Genomic DNA, 14,737 nt, shown 5'->3' on the forward strand with positions numbered 1-14,737 from the left:
CCCAAAATACCTACAAACACATAAAATACCATAATAAATACGAAATCGAGTACCAACAATACAGAAAATTGAGGACAACTTAGACACAAAAATGTTTCTATCAGGGTGGGGGGGGGGGGGGGGGGGAGTAGCCCTGTTTGCCGTAACAAGATAGACGGGGTGATTAAGATCTATGGTGTTTGAATTAGGACTGAGGGAACATCACTGTTTTACCCCTCATTCATCCTCCTTATGTAAAAATACACTTCGAAGATAAAAAGAGTAAGGTTTTAACTTTTAAATAGGTGTGTGAAACTGAACTTGTATTACCTTGAGAGGAACAAAAATAACATATAGTTTCTTACTTGGATTGGTAAAGACTCGTATACTTTTACAAGTGAAGAGTGTACTGAATAAATTAGATATCGGTTAAAAAAAATTACATGCATAAATTCATAAAATATAAAATAATTGTGTTCCTATGATTCTACACATACTATTAATTGCCAATCTCTAGATGCAATTTATCTTTGAAGATATATCCGACCAAAAGAAAGAAAAGAGCCAAAGGGAGAGGCGACCCACCTATTAAACCTTTTTTTTTGTCTTTCACCCCATACCAAAGCTGCAGCTCACGTGTTCTTGGGTAATGATTTGAAGAGATTTCTGCATCGTGGCTTTAGATCTATAGCGCGGAAGGCATAACTGAAAGAAGCATGTGTGTGCTGAAGGTAGTCGTTTAGGGGAGTTGAGTGATTTGTGTATAAACAATCGAGACTGAAGCCCACCAAAACCTTCCGCCGGTAAGTACTTGACTGCTGTCCAGAAGAAAAGAAGTACCCTTCGCTGCTCATCTGACATGCCTTCTACATTCTGCAGCATGGTTTTATTGGTTTAGACAGTCAACACAATAAAAATCTATCTATTTCATAAACTAAACAACACCACTGGTTGTTGCAACCTGCAGAAAATAGAACTCTGGGATTGAAGAATGTACCTTCCAGAACCAGTTGATATGATTATCAGTTTTCTGACAGCCATTATACTCGGTGTGCGCCTTCTAGTCCTCGACACATATAGCTCTATCACTTCCATGCAGCATCCGATCAAGATCTTCATGCTCTAAACTCCGAAAAAAGAACGCAAGCAGGTCTGCACTGCCAAGAATTTCAGAAAAAACCTTTGGCAAAATTTTGTACTTGATGTGAGACCGATTTCACAAAACGATGATGTATAAGGAGATTTATGTACTCTTTTCGGTTCTTGCTATTCAACGCAATGCTATGCACCTCAGTTTTCCTAGATCCTAGCTTTTCTATTTCTCTGACAAATGTCAGACCCAAAGCATCTGAATCCAACAATTCAGTATCCCTTTCTAGAATCTTCTTGCAGCTGGAATAAAATAATGGATCAGCATCTCTCACATCTTCCAGCGAAACAGTCTTTCCAGCCAATTGCAAGAAAAATGTGCGATCAAATAGGATTCCTACTTGCACTTCGTACACCAGTGATAACGCAATTACCCGTCCAAAAAATTGAAAATATTTAAGGTGGAGTGAGTGGACATCAGATGCTGCATTAGGAAAGAACCTTCTACTGTCGTCTGGGCAAGCTACAAATAGCGCATTCTGTGGATTGCATACGGCTTGGCAGACTGCACAAAACCACTCACGCAAAACGCCAGGACCCGTCGCTTCCTCATCTTTAAACTCCATGAAAAGTCTACCACCAAGCAAATTTTTAACGGAAAATGGGTCATTTGTCCAAAAAAATTTTAAATCATGATTCAAATGGACGAGTAAAAATTAGTATGGGTGAAATGGACAAAAAAATAGTAAGTATGAAACTGGATTCATCGCGGCTTAATTTTAAAAAATAGCAAGGATGAAACTGGATGCATCCTGATATAAATTAAAAATAAGAAAAAATATTTGAAAATGGGTAGAATGAAATTGGTTACATCCTGGCTATTTTTATATTTTTGTCCATTTGAACAGTATCCTTTTAATTGTCCATTTAAACAGTATCAAAATGTACAAGTCTTTTTCACCCAGAAATTGTTGATTTTGGTCTTTTTAACCAATTTTGTGAATTTCTAACGTCAGCTTTGCTTATATGCGCAAATGATTCAGCCAATAACCGTTTCCTGTCAATAAGCATTTCAAACATACGCCCATCATCTTTCACCCCGGGCAACAACATCATCGTCAAATGCCTCCTAGATTCAAAAGTTGTCAAATCCTTATGCTCAAGAATCCAACGATGATCATCACTTCTCCTTGAATGCAAAATTAGAGCGTTTAAAGCAACCGGCCTTGACCGTAGTACAGATAAAACATTTTCTTCAGCACCTTTGTAAATTTTAGATAAAGTATTCAGTGCTTTTAGTATAAAGAGATATTGACCCCATCCACTCCGAAGACTATCAATTTTCCCTTTAGTTTTGGCATCTCCAATTCCTCCAAGCATTTATCAAATTTTCCAAGCATTTCTAAGAAGATACCATGAAGTGCTCCAAGCTCCATGACATAACATGGGCGTAAATCAGTCAAACAAATAGGTAGAAGATTCATCACGCCTAAACCGCTACACAAGGGAGTCAAGAATGCAACAAAATCACGAACATCATCTGACAACGACATTACAGCAATTTGCTGCGAATTAATACAAGAGTCTAAACCCTTTATCACCTTACGTCCCAGCTCAGACATCCCCTGAATTACAACTATTCCTTTATCACTATGCACGAGTTGCAATGTTTCCAACATTTTTCCTAGTGTATTTCGGCAAGAACTATAAAGCGGATTCTTTTGAGATGTGTTGTCAGGAAGCAATCTACAGAACTCTAAAATAATAGAAACCGAATGAGTTTGTGATTGTTGTTACCGTATCAGAATTAAGAGGGTGTAAAAAAAGTTTGATTGCTTCTTCGGCACACTCTTTGTTACCTGTAATCGGTGAAACAAACAACGTAACCAGAGATGCTGCAGCACCTCCAGATACAAATATCTGATTATGACTGAAAGTACTGGCACCATCATTCATTATCGAAGACATATTAATGAACATTTGAACATCATCAAAAACAATTTTATTTGCACCATACTTGTACGTTCACCTCTACAGAGACAACCTATTGTGGAGACTAACTTACTAACAAGTTGCCATGCTTTCGGATATTTGGTACTCCTCAACCTTGCAACCAACTGAAGTTGTGCGTCTTTCTGTATCGAATAATATTCTAGGGTTTTATCCATCTCAAGCTTTTTCCCTCGGTAATATATACAACCTTGCTCGACCACAGGTATTTTAGTCTTTTTTCTAATTTGTTCATGAACAGATTCAACCGTATCATCTGCATTTGCATGTATTACGTTTGTATTGGAGTTTCTCACGAAGAAGTGCAAAGACTTTGATGAAGAAGACCCAACAACATGTTTAGTATTATCACTACTACTGCAAGATCCTGATTTATTATTACCATTAAGAACCCTGCCAGTAGCATCTCTTTTCATCTTTGCATATAGAAAAATCTTTGGCGATCAAGAAAACAGTGGTTCCGAAAAGACTATAGTATGCGGCGTACGCCCTAGAAAGGAGAATGAAGAGATTTTTCTCTATTTTTTTTGGAAAATGATGAGCCTCGAACGAAATTTATAGGACCCAGCAAAACAACAGCGCTTTTGGAGGAGTCCGAAGTGGGCGGTTCATTAATAGCCAGTTTGGCAAGTCTATTACGCGGTTCTGCTACATGAACAGCAGCATAACAGCTGCTTGACAGCGAATGACGAGGTGGCAATCCCGTGGCAGAGAAAAAAACTGCTGCTATTAACACGTCACGATAATTAAATGAAGAAAACATGTCAGCGTTGGATTTACTTCACGGTTAAGATGAACACCAAAAGTACAGTTTAGATTCTTAATACTTCTCTTTCCAATCCTTTGTTCTTCTTCATAACCAAATCAGACTTTCTAAATTTGATTTCTATGACCATAGTTTCAGTAATACCAGAAGGTCGTTCATCGTACACTACAAGAAAACTTGGTTTAAGCGACCAAAATCTTAGCAAGCTCTCAAAATTTTGGTCGCTTTAATAGTTAAGCAACCATGTTTGCAATTACCAAAAACTTTGGCTGCTATTAACATGCCCCCATTAAATCGTAGCTACTAATTAAATTTATGGGTTGCTCCAGCCTTTTTCCCAGTACTACATAGCGGGTAGAATAGTAGGTTAGTTGCTAAAAACCTGTCTCAGCAACTAAGGTATAGCGACCACCAATTCAGAAAAGGAAAGTGGATGATTCTAATAATGGAAAGGGAAGCGATCACCAATCTAGTGTTTGATGTTTGATATTGAGATGTTTAATTTTGATTTGTAGAAATTTTACGAGGTGGGTTTCTAATAGAAGTTCTACAGTAATTTTACGAGGTGGGTTTCCCATTCTTTCTCATTTTGCTAATCATTTTCATTCAATTGATTTATACACATTCGTAGTATTCAATCCAAAATATATATGTTCTACATATTTTCTACGATAATAATTCACTTGTTCATTCCGTCCATTTCTAATACAATACTCGAAATTCTATCTAATTGAAAACCGAAGGTAATTACCGAATTTGTTTCCAATCATTACCTAGCTCTTGGCTTTCTATTGGCCAGATAAATTTGAAAAATCGTATTCCTTGTTCGTTTTGTAATTAGCACAATTTTATATGATCTAAAATACTCTTTATATCCTAATTACGTGATTAAAAAAATTGGGACAGAAAAAAGAAAGAATCGGAAAAATCTGATTCCTATGATTCAACATGAAATTGTTTTAGGTGTTTTATCAAAACCTTGAAAATTTAAAAATTATATCATTAATTCCTTTTTTTCAAAAAATCGGTGGAACTTGGTCAATTTTCCCGATTTACTGTCAGTAGTTCCCATCCTCGGTGAACTAATGATGGACATTCAGTTAAAATAATGAATAACTGGATAAACCAATTTATGTAAGAGAAATTGAGTAAGGTCGAGCGAATTGGATAACATTGATAGATAAAGGGTGAAATACACAAAGGTCGATGGACATTCAGTTAAAATAATGGATAACTAGATAAATCAATCTATTTAAGAGAAACTGAGTGAGGTCCAACGATATTGGGTAAGATTGATGGATAACAAGTTAAATTAAGTCAAAGCGAAGGAAATTTAGTTTATTTGATCGATAACCATATAAACTCATGGAATCTAAGAAAAATTGAGTGAGATCCAGTAATATTGGACAAGATTGATAAATAATGTCTTTAATTAATTAAGGTCGATGAACATTCAATTAAAATGATAGATAACTAAAGAACCTTATGATTTTTGGGAAAATCTGAGTGAGGCCGATTGACATTGGGTAAGATTGACAAATAACAAGTGAAATTAAGTGAAGCCACGAACATTCGGTTTATTTGATAGATAACTATGTGGCGAAATTGACTAAGGTCGATCGATTGAGATGCACTTGTATAAACCAAACAGTAGGTTTCGGATAACAAGGCCGGTCTAATTTATAATCAGGAATCTATTTTTAATGACAAAGCTGGTTCAAGTAGTGATAGTGTGTTATACCGAATTTGAAGTTCGAACGGACATTGAGCTTCATATTTAATGATTTCGATGATGTATCATGCTAAGTTTCAAGTCAGAACTCTTCTGAAGCTTCGTGGTTCATAGTTTGTATGCCATTTTACCACATTTAAAGTACGAATCGATATTGAGATTCATATTTATCTATTTTGATGATGTATCCTTCTAAGTTTGAAGTCAGAACCCTCCTAGAGCTTCTTGGTTCATAGTTTCGTTGTTGTTATACCGAATTTGAAGTTCGAGTTGGCATTGAGCTTCATATTTATCGATTTTGATGATGTATCATGCTAAGTTTGAAGTCAGAACCCTCCTGAAGCTTCGTTGTTCATAGTTTCTATGTCGTTATACCGAATTTGAAGTTCGAATCGACACTGAGCTTCATATTTATCGATAAATATGATGTATCATGCTAAGTTTGAAGCCAGAACCCTCCCGGAGCTTCGTGGTTCATAGTTTCTATGTCGTTATACCAAATTTGAAGTTCAAATCCATACTGATCTTCATATTTATCTATAATGAATAGTAGAAATTACTTCATGACCTACATGACTAGTAGAAATTACTTCATGACCTATGCGGCTAGTCGAAATTCAAACCGGAAACACACAAAGAAAGCACAAAAACACAAAGAAACACACCAATTATCGATTTCATTTTTCATTTTCCCGATTCATTCTTATGTATTTTTTGGATTTTTTTTATATCATAATGTCGATAACAATGTCCTAAATTTATTAATATTTTTTTTGGATTTTTTTCGTGTCAAATGTTGATAACAAAACCGGATACATGAGTACGTATTAGCACAAACAGAAAAACACTTACTTCTCAATCCGCATGAACATCCCAAATATAATATCAACCGTCAAGATCTTTTTCTTGATCCGTATGAGTGGATCAAACGAAATGTGGTCCGTCGATAATTTTAGTTTTCATTTTGGTTGTATCATCAACTACTCGAACTCTAATTCCTTTTGGTTCTCTCTTTCTTTCTTCCTCTCCTCCGAAGCACACCGTCGGCGCTGCATCACCACCGCTGCTCTTCTCTCAATCCCTCTTATTCATCTTCATTTCTTGATAGAATCGACCCATCTTAATTCTCATCTGCAATTTCTGGTGAAAATCATCACAACCTCAGTCACAGAAACTCATCAATTGAATACCTCAGATCCACCTTCTACAAACCCTAAATCAAACGAAACCCGATTTCAATCCATAATCTGCTACTGATTTCTTCTTTCACCGATTCAATCTCAGAACCCCTTTCAATTCTTCATTCAACATCTAACCTAGCCATAAGAATCATATCTCTCCATCCCTGAACATCGAATCAATAACAGAAAATTCATTATCTCTTACATCTCTGATTAAAGTTTCTTAATCATGGGTTCGATTTGTGGAACTGGTGTTGTTGCTGCTAGAAATCAAGATGGATGGTGAATTACAGTTAGGGTTTGAACAAGAAATTGGAGATGAAGATTTTAACTGAACTGTAGATGGAATTGATTACAGAAAAGAAGGAATTGAAATCAAGATGGATGGTGAATTACAGTTAAACCCCATCATTTCTAATGTTTATAATTTTGTTTTCGTGGCCATACAAACACCGAAGTTCGGTCTTACAAAGATCTTGAAAGTAAAATGCTTAAGAAACTAAAGAAATCAATGTTTTTAGGGATTTTTTTTCTCTGATTGTGCGGCTTTTTATGGGATCCCATATTATGAAAATGTAGTTTCAGATGTAATTAGGATTTTAGAGGGGTTTTCTGTTTGGTAATACTTGTCTGAGGCTTTAAGCATCTCATTTTGATTGTTTGATAAACATTTTGTTCCATGCTTATGATGTGTTTGTTAATATTCCTCTGAGAAATAATTATTTTGAAGTGATTTATAGTGTGATTCATTCAGTAACTTGAAGGAAGTTCTTTGATAATATAGTTGGATTATAGTAGCCTTTGATAATATGGTTGATTATAGTAGGTCATTCTCTGTATTGTTAGCATGGGAGATGAGGGTAAAGTTGTTAAAGTTTTGGTGAATTGAATATGGTTTAGTCTTTCATTCGTAGTCACTTATTCATTTTTGTTTCTTTCATAGTGTTTACATTGGGATGAGCTAGAACGGGATTATCACAAAGTCTTGGCGAGATGATCCCTTGCACTATTCTCTGCCAGGTAGAAGTGCTATTGCAATTCTGGCGAGTTGAAATTTAAGTCACTTGACTTCTTACATTTTCTCAATTACCTTGTGTTGGTTTGCTAATTTATGCAAGTGGTTAATTGCAGGAACATGGCAAATTAGTTCTATTTGGTAATACTTGCAAGACGATGTTCGAATCAATCATATTTTTGTTTGTCATGCACCCATTTGATGTTGGAGATCGATGTGAAATTGATGGAGTTCAGGTAATTTTTTTTTACCGAGTATTATCTTTCTTTTTTGGAAATGCCCTTGTTGAATGTTTTCTCAAGAAACTCGTTTTCATTGAAATTTCAGATGGTATTTGAGGAGATGAATATTCTGACCACTGTGTTTCTAAGGTTCTACAATCAAAATCTAATCTATATGTAGGTAGGACATTTGTGTCCACCTTCATTACATTTTTGGATCATACTAGGTGGTTCAAACTACCTGCAATGAACCCCATTTGCTAAAATATCTGCACAAGCATTTCCATATTTGTGGATATATGATTCGTACTGTTCAGTTGATTGATAGTTGCATTTTCTGTAGGAATTGATGCAGAGGTCAAGGACATGTGATCCATTATGTTCAGTTGATGATGTGAGCTCCCAAGATTTTGAAGCGAGTTACCAGCCAAAGACTGATTTCTTGAAAGCGTTTGCAATCGTTGGAGCAGCTGCGGCTGGGGCTGTGGGTTGCTGCCAATCAGGTCCATCCCCATGTTTTGTTTGCCTGAATCGTCATTTAAATTGTGCTTTCTTTGATTGCTTATGAGTAGAACCATTGCATATAACCATATAGGTTAAGTTTCTCTTTAACACTGTTCGGATTAGGATATGCAGGGATTATCTTTGAGGAATCTTTAGCATTCAATAAAAGTGGAGTTGGATTATTGATGGCAGTTAGTTTATGGGTTATCAGAAGCATCGGGGTAAGATTCATTTCAATTTCTTGAGATTTCAGCTTAATGGGAAAAGTATATAGAAACATGATACTGGCTATTTTCTTTTTCGAAATAATCAACTGCTCCTTTCATTTCTAACCTCTCTTATCTGGAGGTTTTCATGTTTGTTTCTTTCCCCTATTGAGTTCTTATTTGTTTGGTTGTGACGGACTCTTCTTTGGGTGGTGAGTGGTCGCTACTCCTCATTGAATGATTCTTCTGATTCCATTTCCATATTATGACATGGTGTATTGGTGTTACCTCTGTTGTTTCTATTGATCCATTTGCTCCAAAAGCATATAAGTAAATTGTTATTCACTTTTTACTGTCAGATGCCTACATATGTATTATAAAGCCAAACTAATCCTTGAAGTGTTTGTTCACACTATTGTAAAAACGCATTCTCAGCAGAAACATGTATATCTGTTTTTCATTCTAAAAATCTGCAAGGACAGAGAATCACTGCCATATTTTGATGGCTCATGTTATGAAGTTCTGGTGGCTTCCGATTATCCCATCCATGTCTAAGCTGAAATATTGAAGTACATTAGATATAGATTTTCCTAAGAGTATAGTCATGAAAATATATTCTTGATGTAAGTATACGTTAGATGCTTTTTGATATCTTCATGTGATTGAAATGCATGACGTTGATGTGATAACACCATGGGTTCTTGCTGTACATTTCAAGTTGGAATTGTCACTTTCTTTCTAAGCTCAGTCATTGACAACCTAACATCCACCATTGTGATGGTCTCGTTATTGAGGAAACTAGTGCCTCTATCGGAATACCGAAAGTATGTCCCAATCATGTCCTTTGTTTCAGATGTTCCTGGCTAATAATGACATTCTTCATTATATCATTTCTAAAATTTATATTATGAATATCATTATCTTTGATTTGACATGTTCGTGTTTTGTATAATCTGAATTAGTAACATTGTGGCAAAAAGCAGACTACAAGTTGTGGAGATTCAGGATTTGCTGGTTTCTTTACACTTGAATGATGAATGATCAGATAGGAACTTAAACACAATAATGATGGCAGTATGAATCTCTTATTATGAGCTTAATGCTACAAAGTCGAAGGAGTGTTCATCTTTAGTTTCAAAATTAAGGAAATTGTAATCAGCATTTTTTAAAGAAATGATTAGTTTGTATTTTTGATCTTTTTGTTCCTCTAAAGATTGTCTTTTTTTAAGAAATGATGTAAATTGATCTATGTGATATAATAAAACATGATTCAGTTTTGAATTTGGTTCATAATTTGTTTTAGTATCAATTTTAATTGTAATTTCAATTTAGGATTATCTAAATCGAAATAGGCCAGATACGTTCGGCACCAGAATAACAGATGTAGCGGGCAAAAAGTTTGATAGCTCAAAAATGTAAGCAACCAACTTTCGGGCAAAAAGTTTGGTAGCTCAAAAATGTAAGCAACCAACTTCGGTAGCTCAAAAACGCAAGCAACCAACTTCAGGGCAAAACATTTGGTAGCTCAAAAATGTAAGCAACCAACTTCAGGTATTTCACTTGCTCTATTATGGTTGGTTTATCTATGAAGTGATCAACGTTTTACTTGCTGTATTTTGGTTGGTCTAGCTTTAAAGCGATCACTATTTTGCTTGCTCTAGGGAGGTCGGTTTAGCCATGAAGCAATTAAGAAAAAAGACGTTACATGATAGTTGCTTGATTACTAAAGTGATTTCCTAGCTGCTCTAGACTTGTAGAAATCCCACCTTTAGCAACTCGAGAGCGAGAGCCAAATTAAGTCGCTTTAAGGGTTAGAGCGACTCAATATGGGCTTTTCCAACCAAAAATGCCTGGTCACTTAATCCAACTTTTCTTGTAGTGGTAATTCTTAAGATTTCTTATCACAGATTTTGTAATTTTTTGGGAATTATTATTAACGATCAATTCAAAACCAAATTACCAATTAGGTTTAGAAATACATAGATCGAATCTGAATCTTATAATCAATTAGTCATTCTGATTGGGTCTCTTATTTTAACTATAGGCTTTTTTGTGGATCGATTTTTACTTTTATAGATAGCATTATCTCAGGTTCTCAATCAAGATGAATAAGGTACTGTTGTTAGCCATCAATGGTCATAAACAATAATATAAGTGGAAAAATTTTGCAGGAGAAGAAAAACGAGTAAAAAGATGAAAAGAAGGTTTGTTTGTGTATGATGTTCACCTTCTCTATCTCCGGTAGGTTAGAGTTTCAATTACTGTACAAACATTAATGGGAAAGAAGAAGAAAAACCTTGAGAATTATTTTCGTTTGCTCAAGTGACGTGGCAAAGATAAAAACAGTCTCTTTCTGCCACATATTTGGCCACGTCAAAAAATGCTGTCATTCAGCTGTTAATCAGCTGGCTATATAGCATTTTCGGTTTGTTACGAATGAAAAGTCACAGATTGAGAAAAATGTTATAAACGGAAAGTCCATTACGTAGACGTGATTTTATTATTGAGCCCAAGTATTGAAACTCTATCAAGACTCGAGAGCCTTTCTAAATGAGCTGGGTATATAGATTACTCAAAAACCATTCGCTTACAAATACTGGGTCCTGCCGCCCCAGGATTTAGAAGGTAATAATTATGGGACCCATTTTTTTGATTGGGTTGTTGTTGTTTTTTGTTGGTAAATCTCATAAAATTTCAAATCGATTTTGATTTTTTAATTATCCACATTACTTCTTGTTCGATTGTAACAAAAGACTCCCTTTTTACGTGGAAAAGGCCCGGTGGATCAATTTACCTATTTTACACAATTCTTCTGGTCATGCCTTCTCCTCTTTATTTTTATGTTTCCATAACTAATGATTCCAATAGGTTTCTAGGGATCAGCAGGAATCTCAAACTACGGAACGAACTGCTTTCACATCGAGGGACCAAAATCCGTAGCAAGGCATCCAATGGAGGATTGATCTCTATCAAAGATTTTAGCACCGGTATATCTACATGTACTCAAGATTATCGGAAGTCTCCCAATAATGGTGCCACTTTGTGGACTTAATGGGAAAAGGGAGGAAAATGATGTTAATTTCTTGCTTCAAAGAGATGGCGTCTCACGAGAAACGGAAAGAAACATCTTCTATTTTCTCTCGAAGTCTTCATTTAGAACTTATGTCAATCTTGTATGGGGAATGTGTTGTAAAAATGACCTAATGCTTATCCACGTTCTCAATGGTCAAGGAAGCATCGTTCTTTAAAGAATGAATCCTTCACATTTGTTCATCGAAGCTTCTTAAAGGAGGTTCCCTTTAGGGAACTTAGACACTCGATCGTTAGATCATCCACGCCCAACCCTCGACTTATGAGAATTCACTTACTGTCTTGTTCTACAAGGCAGGGAGAGGCTCAAAGAGACTCGACTGAAAGGAGTCTAGAAATACTTTTACCAAGATAATGAAAGAATCTTCCCTTCTTGTACTGTGAGAGAAAGTTTTGATCCCAAAGAGCCCTTCTCATTTTAGAAGGTATTCTGAAGAGGGAAGTGGGAAGGTTTACTACAATGAGTCAAAGTTGTTGTGATTGAATCTCAGAGGCATTATTTTCATTCGGTAGATCCAAGTCCTTGGCCTATTTCAGGTTCACTCGGGGCTTTAGATTCTACCATAGGAGGTGTGACCATTGTGATATACATGCATTTATATCAAGTGGGTGCAAGACTTCTCATTACTTCAATATGGTTTTATTCCCTTCATAGTGCCAGAGGTTCTCTTCTTTTCTGCTTTCTTCTAGGCGTTCTTTCATTTGTATTTGTCACATACGATAGAGATCCGATCTTGCTGGCCGCCGAAATGGATTCTTGTTTTAGATCCTAGGGAAATCCCTTTTCTTAATACCCTTATTTTCCTTTCATCTGGAGCTTCCGTAACTTGGGCTCATTATGCTATACTCGCGGGGAAGGAAAGACGCACAATTTATGCTTTAGTAGCTACCATTTTAATGGCTCTAGTGTCCACTATCTTTCAAGTAATGTAATATTATTACCAAGCACCCTTCACGATCTCGGATAGTGTATATGATTTTATCTTTTTCTTAGCAACTGGATTCCACGGTTTTCATGTGATTATAGGAACTCTCTTCTCGATCGTTGGTGATTTACGCCAATATCTTGGTCATCTAACCAAGGAGCATCATGTTGGCTTTGAATCAGTTGCATGGTATCGGAATTTTGTAGATGTGGTTTGGTTATTCCCATTTGTTTCTATCTATTGGTGAGGATCATATGAAGATGAAGGAAGCTTGAGCAATTCAAGCTCGAAGAGGGGATGAATCTATACGTATAACAAGTAAGTAAACAACCTAGGTTAAGTAAATTTCAATTACTCGACTAAAAGGAGGGGCATGTACGATCGAGTTCTTTCGAATCTCCGGACCTATTTGTAGGACAAGAAAATGAGTTCCTCCCTTAAATTAACAAGATAGTGGGAGTTTATAAAGTATAACATCATCCATTCCGTACCATCACTTCGTAGTTACGAGTGAGTCCTCAATCCCACCCTTAAAGTCAACTAACCCGCTCTTTCGTTGATTCTCGTCTCTTTTATTTCCCTGCTGAACCTCTCTTTATTCAGACACATAAATGCAGGAATAGGAGAAATGATGACGGATTATGTTTACCAAGAAATGACCCGTAGTTGGATCTCGGTCTATTTGAGAGTCATTATTTTCATCGTAATCAATATCTTTTCTTGTCAATCTTTTTTTTTTTCCAATTAACCGAAGAACCTAATGGTCATCCTTGGCCTGCTATCGCCAAAACCTATCTTAAGCACCTTCAACAGCGTTTGCTACCCTTCCCAACTTCCCCGCTCAACTTTGAAGCAGGGTATGATATAGGATTGACTAATGATATTGGGATACTTGAACGGAAAATACTGTGTTGGGTATACCAAACCCCCCCCCCCCACCCCACCCCTACTGATCACCTCAGACATTGAAAATCGCGGTAGCGGGATTCTACGTTAACCTAAGTTGCCTCTTCTGTTGGAATGCTCACTCACTTGACAAGCCGCCTAGTCAGTGGTCTGTTCTTAAGTTCGAAAAGGCCTCTGTCCAGAATCTTCTTTGGAGTCCAAAGCATCAGACCGTCCTAAGGTGAGGTTACGAAAGAATGATACCCCCGCATGATATGAGGCTCATGTAAATACGACTGACCTCTCGTTAGTCCTTATTCAGTTATTCACGGCATGGTAACACCTAAGCGACAGACGTAATGTTACCGGTCCCTAGCGCCCTGCTGCAACAGAGTGATCGGTATCATACCCATTTTCAGGAGAAGAGAAATTACTCAATCTATTCGTTCAACCTACCAATAACCAGACCTGGCCTACAACTACCACAACCATTCCTTCCCAGGAACAAATATCTTAAAACTGAAAGCGTTTATGTGTGCTCTCCAATTGGTACACCAAGGGGGTAGAGTGGCCGAATAACTGAAATGCAACATTCATGACCGAGATGTCTCCCACGTCATTAGTTCCTGATAGATATGAAATAAACAAGTATTATCTTTTCAGTACACATGGGATCTCAGTATCCAACTTCTGGTTGTTCGTTGAGACGGGAGAGACACTAGTCATTCACGAGTTAAATATCACAAACAGTGTTGACAGGATATTATGGGATCATAGCCCTAACGTCTAACTTCAACCTTGAACCCAGCCTTCTGCTCTATGTGAGTGTAGGTAGTTTCCCTAAAGACCGGGATGTATATCTTCTTGTCGATGATTCATTTCGTGTATGCGATCCGCTGGAGTACAAGGGAGTAGGAAATCTAGAGATTACATGGACTTCAAGAACATCAAGAACAAGAATCAATATATAATTAAAGGGTACTAACAAAGAGTAATTTGTGAAGAGAAGTAACAAACTACGAGCAAGAGTACCAAGCAATCTGAATATTGAAAGAATAATTTTGGAATTATAATCCAACCATATTGATAGGGTATTTTCTTCTTGATATCTTCTTATAAGTATGAGAGTAATA

At 36.5% G+C, this 14,737-nt stretch overlaps 2 pseudogenes; one reads left to right on the forward strand and one right to left on the reverse strand.

Moving 5' to 3' along the window:
- Positions 1-588: 588 nt before the first annotated feature.
- On the reverse strand, positions 589-3,494 carry LOC113351556 (annotated as a pseudogene).
- Positions 3,495-12,055: 8,561 nt separating this feature from the next.
- Positions 12,056-12,966, forward strand: LOC113351557 (annotated as a pseudogene).
- The last annotated feature ends 1,771 nt before the right edge of the window (positions 12,967-14,737 follow it).

Source organism: Papaver somniferum, chromosome 2 (genome assembly GCF_003573695.1).
Source record: "Papaver somniferum cultivar HN1 chromosome 2, ASM357369v1, whole genome shotgun sequence".
In the NCBI taxonomy this organism is placed as follows: domain Eukaryota; kingdom Viridiplantae; phylum Streptophyta; class Magnoliopsida; order Ranunculales; family Papaveraceae; genus Papaver; species Papaver somniferum.